This window comes from Quercus suber, unplaced genomic scaffold, assembly GCF_002906115.3.
Source record: "Quercus suber isolate HL8 unplaced genomic scaffold, Cork oak 2.0 scaffold_1294, whole genome shotgun sequence".
In the NCBI taxonomy this organism is placed as follows: Eukaryota; Viridiplantae; Streptophyta; class Magnoliopsida; order Fagales; family Fagaceae; genus Quercus; species Quercus suber.
This window is the reverse complement of record NW_027070683.1, coordinates 12,337-22,094: the sequence shown is the minus strand read 5'-3', so window position 1 is coordinate 22,094 and position 9,758 is coordinate 12,337. Positions and strand designations below refer to the sequence as shown.

At 31.2% G+C, this 9,758-nt stretch overlaps 1 long non-coding RNA gene across 1 annotated transcript; it reads left to right on the top strand.

Moving 5' to 3' along the window:
• Positions 1-292: 292 nt before the first annotated feature.
• On the top strand, positions 293-9,758 carry LOC136065896 (uncharacterized). The gene is made up of 6 exons (XR_010627492.1): positions 293-495; positions 965-1,006; positions 1,298-1,451; positions 2,825-2,978; positions 3,548-3,656; positions 7,605-9,758. It is a non-coding gene; the product is annotated as an uncharacterized LOC136065896 (long non-coding RNA).

Below are 9,758 nucleotides of genomic sequence, written 5' to 3'. Positions count from 1 at the left end.
ATGAACTTGAATTTAATGTGTCTCCATTGTGCCCTTTTTGAAACCTAAGGATCTTATGTATATGCATGCAATATTGCTCCCAAACTCAAATGCATTCTGAATTGATTTCAGCTTTGTTTGACATGATATGAATGTGAACATAAAAATAATGGTTTCTCCATAGTTTGGAACTTCATGTTGTTTGATATATGTATCTTATGTTTGGGCAACCTCCTTTTTTTTTTTAATTTTTTTTTTTTTTTTTGTTTTAATGTTTGGGAAACCTCCTTGAGGTGGGATTAGGCTTTTCTTGATTTAAGTGGTAGGCTGTGAGATGCATGTGTAAGTTATGCTAAGCTAGAATTGATAGTAATTAGTTTTGATATTTGGTTTAGGTGTTGTGAGCACCCAATGATGAACTTGCGGCGGTTGAGACTCGGGACAATGGAAAGCCATATGACAAGGCTACTAAAATTGAAGTATCAATGGTGGCATGTCTAATGTGATACTACGTTGGTATATCCATTTATATAGTTCATCTTATGCTTTATAAATTTTGAGTGTTAACTACATTCTATATATTTTTGTGAGATTGCTATAAGAACTTTTAGGGTGGGTGGATAAGGTCCATGGTCTCACGGTATATATTTTCTTTGATTATAAGAAGTTAATTCTAATATTTGCAACATAGGATTGAAGGAAAAAACAGGTTTGCTTCATTAGTAGAGTAGTAAGCGTCATAAAGGATCACATTTGTTCTACTTTGTTGAAAATTGAATGAAAATATGTAATAGACCATAAATAGGTTTTGGGCAGCCAACTATGGTGTCTAACAACTCTATACAAAACTCCAGGCTTAGTCTAATTTTTTCTTTTGAAGAAACTATTTTTCAACTTCCAAATTTGAAACCAAACTTTTTTTTTCCTCAATGGTTGAAGATTTACATTGGAGGCTTGTGTTATCTACTCACTCAAAGTGTTTCAGGAAATGCTTGGACCAAACTTTCCATCACTTAGGGATTATAAGGTAAAAAATGTTATGGTTTCCATCCTTACTAAAAGTTATTTTTTATCTTTTGATTTGTTTTTTGAGGAATCAAAAGTTATTTTGTATCTTAACTTTACTAAATCCACCAATGATATCTTAACTAGAAATTGATTCCCAAAAATTGTTTATGTTAAACAGCAAATTGGTATATTTTGTATCATATTTAGCATTGAATATGTTCAAGTTTTATTTTAACAATTTTTGTAGTCATTGTTCCTAGTTTTGGTAATCTATCTAAAAATAGATGTTGCTCTATACTCTCTTATGTAGGGGAAGGCATGAGTACATTGTCATTATTAGACCGTGCTACTACTATGTCTCTTGGTGCAACCATGGGCTTCTTTCCAGTCGATCACGTCACTTTGGAACATCTGAAACTGATTGGCCAATTTTCAATCAATGGCCATGGATTGTTCTTTGGAGGGTAGCTGCTCTTATCTCATATTTTTCTCTGTTTTATAGTCACACACACACACACGCACACATATGGCCTAGTTTCAATAATTTGAGTTTAATTATTAATTTTTTTGGCCTTTTGAAAGTCTTCATATCTGAGACTTTTTTTTTCTTTTCTTTTTTGGGGTGTGGTGGGGGGCACTGCTTATTAAAGTGCTAAAAGTTAGATCTTTTGAAAGATTTGTAACCTAAATGATTATTTGACTTATGTTAAATCTTTGGAATTGAGGTTTATCTTCTCAATCTTGTGTTTTTTGGTTACAAATTCGAAATTCTAAGAAAAATTTCAGCTTTCATTTCTGTTTTGTTGCTCTGAAAATGAACGAAAAGGAGATAAGCTGAATTTGAGTATCATGATTATTTTTCCTTTTGTGGTTGTTTCCTTCATGGTATACAATCACTCATAACTTTTATGTATCAATATGTTTATTCACTAATAACAACTTCCTATCTTAGTAGTTGTTAAATTTATTTTACCTTTAGACTAAATTTAAAAACACATTTTGAGCATAACCTTGCCAATTTGTGTACATATGTTGTTCCTATGGTTTTTATCTCAATTTAACTCTCATCTATGAACCCATAGATCAGAATCAGTGCATGAACCTAACCAATTTGCATACACATTTTCGTCAACTTACATCGATCACACCTGTTATCACATGCTACTGTTTTGTAACAATAAAAAACATTAGCCAGATTTGTGCTTATACGCCAAAGGACTAGACAAGTTGCAATTGAGACTCCTTGTAATCTATTATAATTTTAAGCTCAACATAGATACACACAATGTGGGGCTCAGTACACATTTGCATAACACACACTCAAACAATTCAATTCACCCGATTTGGGATGTCATAATCTTACTCTCTTAAATTCTTAATGTCATCATTAAGGTTCATGTTTTACTATAGTTCCCTTGAACCACATGGTGTTACCAAGTTTGCTATGATACCATTTGTAATGATCCGTGGAGAGTGCCAGCCACATTTGCACATACTCTTGACTATATTCCACCATTGCTTGTGGTTTCCATTGCCTCTTCTTACATGGAATGAGAGGCATGTTGATTTCAATATATGGAGGCATCAAGACTATATGTAAATTTGGTGGAATATGTATGTAGCATACAATGTTGGTTTCAAATACTAATCCACCAATGATATCTTAACTAGAAATCGATTCCCAAGAATTGTTTATGTTAAAAAGCAAACTGGTATAGTTTGTATTATATTTTGCATTGAATATGTTCAAGTTTTATTTTAACAATTTTTGTAGTCATTGTTCCCAGTTTTGGTAATCTATCTAAAAATAGATGTTGCTCTATACTCTCTTATGTAGGGGAACGCATGAGTACATTGTCATTATTAGACCGTGCTACTATTATGTCTCTTGGTGCAACCATGGGCTTCTTTCCAGTCAATCACGTCACTTTGCAACATCTGAAACTGATTGGTCAATTTTCAATCAATGGCCATGGATTGTTCTTCCGAGGGTAGCCGCTCTTATCTCTTATTTTTCTCTCTTTTATACTCTCTCTCTCTCACATACACACGCATATGGCCTAGTTTCAATAATTTGAGTTTAATTATTAAATTTTTTGGCCTTTTGGAAGTCTTCATATCTGAGATATATTTTTCTTTTGGGGGGGGGGGGTGGGCGGCACTGTTTATTGAAGTGCTAAAAGTTAAATCTTTTGAAAGATTTGTAACCTACATGATTATCTGACTTATGTTAAATCTTTGGAATTGTGGTTTATCTTCTCAATCTCATGTTTTTTGGTTACAGATGTGAGATTCTAAGAAAAATTTCAGCTTTAATTTCTGTTTTGTTGGTCTGAAAATGAATGAAAAGGAGATGAATTGAATTTGAGTCTTATGTTTATTTTTCCTTTTGTGGTTATTTCCTTCATGGTATACAATCACTCATAACTTGATGTATCAATATGTTTCTAAATAGTAGATTCCATTATTCTAAATATCTTTTAGGTGCTGAAAATTATGCTTCCCTCTATTACAGAAACTGTAGATGAACCAAGGTTTATTTCTTTGTTATATCTGCTAGGTGTTTGACGAAATGCCTCTAAGAGCAACTGGTGTTACTTGGCATTTTGCACTGTTGGTTACAAGCCTGTATAGGTGTTGGGATAATAGTGGTCACCATGGGTCCTAAGGTATTTCAGAGCTACCTAACCACTTAATTCCTTAACTGATATTTATACTCTTGCTATCTATACAACTCATATTTCAATAAGAAGTATGGTGAGCTTGGTGTTCTCACCAAGTTTAGGTCCTAAATTCATTTATTTGTAATGAATCTTGATATATAAATATCTGGGTTTGTGTTTTTTTGTGTTATTAATGTTTGATAAAACTATATAGTACGTACTAAACAAGTTATAATACCATTTAGACCTGTTTCACCCTTTTTTTTTTAAATATATTTTTAAATGTACCTGTTTCAAATTTTGTTTAGTTCTATTTCCCATAAATCATTATATAACTTATAAATGTATACATTCAGTGTCACTTATTAGATATCCGGTTTTTTTGAAAGAAAAATAATAGACGAAATTGAAGCAATGTGGGGAGGGTGCATAGGCAGCATGAATTAATTCTAAACTTCCTTTCAAAATCACCATGGTAGTAGTTTACATGGGGACGTGGATGGCAATATGGTATACAAGTTTGATCACCAAGTTATCACCTCAACAACTGTGAAGATATTCAATTGTTTTTTTCCCCTCTTATCTCTTATTTTTTTTGTTTTTTAGTCGTGTGTGTGTGTGGGTGGGGTGGCTTAGTTTTAATAATTTCTGAGTTTAATTATTAAATTTTTTGGCCTTTTGAAAGTTTTTATATATGAGATCTTGTTTTTTTTTTTCTGTTTGTTTGTTGTGTTTTTTATTTTTATTTTTGGGGGGGGGGGGGTGGTTATTATGGTGCTAAAAGTTAAATCTTCTGAAAGATTTGTAACCTACATGATTATCTGATTTATGTTAAATCTTTTGATTTGTGGTTGAACTTCTCAATCTTGTACTTTTTGGTTACAAATATGAGATTCTTAGAAACTTCAGCTTTAATTTCTATTTGGTTGCTCTGAAAATGGACGAAAAGGAGATGAATTGAATTTGTCTTATGTTTTATTTTTCTTTTTTGTGGTTGTTTCCTTCATGGTATTCACTCACTCATAACCAAATGAAGAAGATGGGTTATAATCTTAGATTTGTGCTGGTACATACTTTTCACATTTGCTTCTATTTGTGGGTGTTTCGATTTTGGCTATGGAAGCATTAACTACTTATTGATGGTTATGTGGCCTAAATGGTTTTGATTGTACACTTAACTTTTTACTGTCGTTGGTAGCTTAAGTGAATTTTAATTTTGATTTTTTTAAATATGTGAGATGCACCTTCCTGGTAATTAACATCCAAAACTTAGTTGTTCTTGAGATTTAACAAAGCAATGAACCATAGCTTTGCTGTTATTTTTTCTCTAAACTTACAAAAAGGAAATATTAATTCTGGGGGTTTGCCTCTCCTTTGCTTCTCATGAGTATGATACTATGATCTCTAATTGTCATGCCATTAGCTGAGAAGATCATTTATTTTCTTGGTATTATTTATCTGTTCTTTAAAGTGAACTCCACATGCTTGACATTTTTCTGAGTTAAGTTTTATGGATAATTTAAATAAGTTTGATAAAGATCTTGCATCGTTTCTATATAGCTTAGAGGTTATACCACATTTGGATGCTAAGATATGGTAAGAAAGTAGACGAAATCAATCTTGATTAACTTCCAAAGTTTTGTTGTGAAAATATCTCATTTTAGCAATAAAATAGAGCAATACAACTTTAAACATGAATAATTCTTAAATGACACATGAATGATGCATGAAGATATTGGTAGTGCAAAACCCTACTGGTTTAAATTGATAATGCCCAACATTGTAGCTGATACCATCTTATTGGTATTTGGTAGCATAAGTGTTGAATGGTTTTAAAATTTCTAGTATTAGGTTAGCTGGAATTTATTATTTGAGTGCTCAAAAGATGGCGTGTTGGTATGCTATACATGTGCTCTTTTTTAGTTTATGATATTTTGCTTGTTACTGAACAACTGCTCATGCAGCTAATACTTGTCTTGCCAAGTAAATGTTTCACTAATGTGGTACGGATGAAAATACTACATAAAATACCTTAAGTAGCAGATTTTGATAACCTCACAGTCCTGGTGAAACTTTGCCAAAAACAAAATTCTTAGTGTGTTTATGGTTTCGACTTTGATTACTAAATACCTCTAGGATTCTTGTTATAATTCACTTTGTTATGAAGTGTTTATAAGTGTTGTTTGACATGTCTATTAGAGTGTATAAAAATCCCCAGATGATAATAAGACAACATAAAATTCTTTTATGATTTTGTGTAAATGTGTTAAATCTGCCACTATGACAGATTAAATGTTCGATTAAATCCTATTCTGTGAATTTGGATGCTAGGGGCAGTTCTTATGAAAGCTAATATACATTTTTATAATGGAATTGGTCTCACAGCAATTGGATGACTATAGAAATAATAGTGCAATTTCTGAGTTGACTGAAATTCTGTTAAGGCAGATTTGAGTATATTGGCTTATATGAATTTAATAAATAATGGGTTTATTCTTTGACTCTGAAATTGTTATGGCAAGTACTAGATATCTGAAGGAGTAATTCTGTAAATTGGCATGAAAATTGGAACTCCAGATAATGATGAAGCTGGAAGGGATTTACTCAATTAAAAACCATGTAAGCTTAGACTAGTAACTTTGTAAAGACTGTCGCTTTAGTAAACAATTGTATATTATAACATTGCCCCATATATGGGATATGGATAACTTTGAAGTACCCTTGATAACAAGATGTAATGTAGGGGTAGGAAACTGGCTTCAATCTACCTGGTTAGTTTTGCTTTTTATTTTTTTTATTTTCTATATATTTTTTCTCAAAATGGTTTATAGTTTGGGGATTTTGAGTGCTCATGCCGTTCGTTGGTTTCATGTTTGGCCTTGTTTACTTATGTTCTTTTTATAGGCATTAAATATTTGTATTAAAACAGAGATTTTACAAAGAGACCAATTGAAAAAAATTATTGCATTTGTCTGGCCATATCTTCTTGGTCTATTAAATGGCTGTAGAAGTATCCTGGAAAGATAGGAAAATTTCGTACAGCACAAATTAGTTTTGGGTTTACTTACTATTATCATATAATCAACTCTCACAGTAAATGAAACTTCTAATTGGCTCTAAATACTGCTGCTTTCTAAATGATTGGGATGTCAAAAGTTAATACAAGCTGTTAACAGAAATATTTCATTCTTAAATTGACTTAATTAAATATTAGGAATGAAGATATTTCATTGTTTTGACATATATTTAGGAGTCTAATTGTAATGAAAACCACTGTTATTTTAGGAAATTATTGCTCTTTGCGTAAAAATATCTCATAGGCTAAGGCATATGATTTTGATTCTATTTTTACTCTTGTTCACCCGAGAAGTTTGTTTGCCTTCAGCATTATTATCCAGGCAGTAATTTTTTTATAAACATGCTAGAATTCTACCTATCATATGATTAATTTAACAAACATGCCTAAATATTGTAGATTAGGTGTCATCGCCTGTAATTGTAAGACTTGTTTTATTTCACTTAAGATTCTTGTAGGCATTTGGTGATTATATTTGGCAATAACTGCTTTAATGCATGTTTGGAGTATGTTTTCTTGAAGTTTTAGTTTGTGGACCTTGCAGTTATAGTATGTTTTCTCTAAGTTTTAGTTTGTGATCATACTTAATGACCTATCTTTTTTGAGCATTGACCTTACTGGCTGATAGCAATTTTTATTCACTTGTAATGTCGATACATGCAATCTACCATAATTATGAAATCCTGTTAAATTTCCCTTTTAAAGTCTCATGTTAGTATTCCTTGCACACATATCAAGCATTTCCTTTATTTTTTGCATTTCTTTTTATGGAACACATTGTTTCCTTCGTCTTAAATCGTATGATTTAGTTTAGGTTAATACTGATTTCATTTTGTTCTTTTCAATTTGTAATTTTTGTTGATGCCCGTGACCTGCAGTTCTACTGCTGCCTTGATCTTGTGGTAATTCTCTCTCTCTCTCTCTCTCTCTCTCTCTCTATATATATATATATATGTGGACTAAACATAGATATAGTACCTTAAGTATTGTTCTTGGGTTCTCTTTTTAAAATTCAGCTACATGGTTTTTTTTCATGAGATGAAAGGGTATTTTTAGTTATGCAGCCATATGACTGAATTTTAAAAGAGGAACCTAAGAAAAAAACCTAAATACTGTACTTAAGTTTTACCCTATATATATATATATATATATAATTTAGAAAATACTTTAAGTTACAGTAATTTGACATGATCTGGGCTCTCTGGGCTCTTTTTTTGGTTGTGAATATGATACCTCTCCTAGATTTGAGAGAAACTGAGCAACATTGTGTGTAAAGATATGCGTATGAAGCACATTAGCCAAACCTTGACATTTCAAAATTTACTTATTAATTAAAAGTGAAAATTTTAATTCTTTACAGTCTTGATTAGTTTTGTGCCAAGAAGGGGAGGAGCATAATGTTGTAATTTAGGGGGACTGAATTAATATCTTTTGTTGCTCTGGTTGAATCTATTAAACTAATAATTAATGATGTTTAGAATGCTTTAGAACATCGAAGTACAGTATATAAATTGTTGATTGTTCTAGAATATCAATGTCAATATAGAAACTTTATTCAAAACCTTGAGATCAAGCTTTTTAGATAGCTATTTTAACAATAAAGATGGCAGGTGCTCTCCACCTAAGTGATGTATTATGGGTTGGAGGAGTATTCTACACTAGGCGCTCAATTTGTAGCTTGGTTAAGTTGTTTCGTTGGGTTTGTGAGGAGTTATAAGTGTAATGAAAGCTTAAAAAAACTACTACTTGATAAGGTGTAAGTGACCATATAAAGTAATACGGCATTCACTGACACACCAGCTATGCTATGATAGTGGATGTATAGGCCACCTATCCCATACTCAATCCAAGAAACAATGGTAGTTTATATTTTTAGGTAAATGGGAAAAGAATTGAACCACTTTTTTGTGATGAAGTTCATTTATGTGATGCTTTAGTGTGATTTCTGAGTATTTTATTTGTACTCAGAGAATAGAGGGATGAAGAAATGTTGACCTATCAATTTCATCTGTGAATAAACTTCTAAAAATCTTAATTGTTTCATCCTTTGTTAGTGGAGATTTCTTGATTGCATAGCAATATGGGTATGAGTGTGAGAGAGTTTTTTTTTTTTTTTTGTCTTTTTAGAGATTTATAATCTCTATTTTAGCATATTTCAAGATATTTGTGTTGTATTATTAGCGAATTTGTCTGGTATTAAATTTGATTTTAGTGGATTTCAAGAATGAGGTAATGAATTTGTTTCCTATGAATTTGTTAGCTGAATTTTGACTAATTTTGTTTTGTGTTTTTTTTTTTTTTTTTCCTTTTTAATTTTCTATATTTTGGGATACAGTGAGGCCTTTTTGATGCATTTTATTGACCAATAAAAGGACTTAAAATTTTTTTCTAAATTAAAATAAAAAAAATTATATTGTATTAGTTAAAATTGGAGACCTTATTTTATTTGGGGGCTTAGGATATTGCATCACTTACTTGTATATGCTTGAGGCTGGCCTTGCTTTCACTAATTCTATTAAAATATTGCCATTAACTACATAATTATCTAAAATAATAAGATTTTTTTTTTTTGAAAAAACGTTCTCATATAAAAAAATTTATAAAATATTTTTATTAATTTTGTAGATTTATTTTATAATTACTCATAATTTACCTCATTAAAGTTGTAGCAACAAATTGTGAAATAGTTTAGGATTTTAAAATCAAATCAAAAGTTGTTGAATTAGATTGCGGACTTTATAACCAATTGACTCGTACTTGTTACTGCCTAGTGCCTACCTATAAAATGAAAAACAATAAAATAAAATAAAGTTGCAATCTTGCAAAAATACATTCAAGTTGGCCTGTTTTTGAGGGTGAGTTAAATCAAGCTGTAAAACACGAAGTTTAAAATTGAGTTCTTATTGGTTAGAGAAGACGACAATGCTAAAGAAAGACTAGACCATTGTCCATGGACCATGGTCCACACTACTAGACTGAGCAGATGGAGTTGACCGGGTCTTCTTTTATTAAAAAAAAAAAAAAAAAAAAAA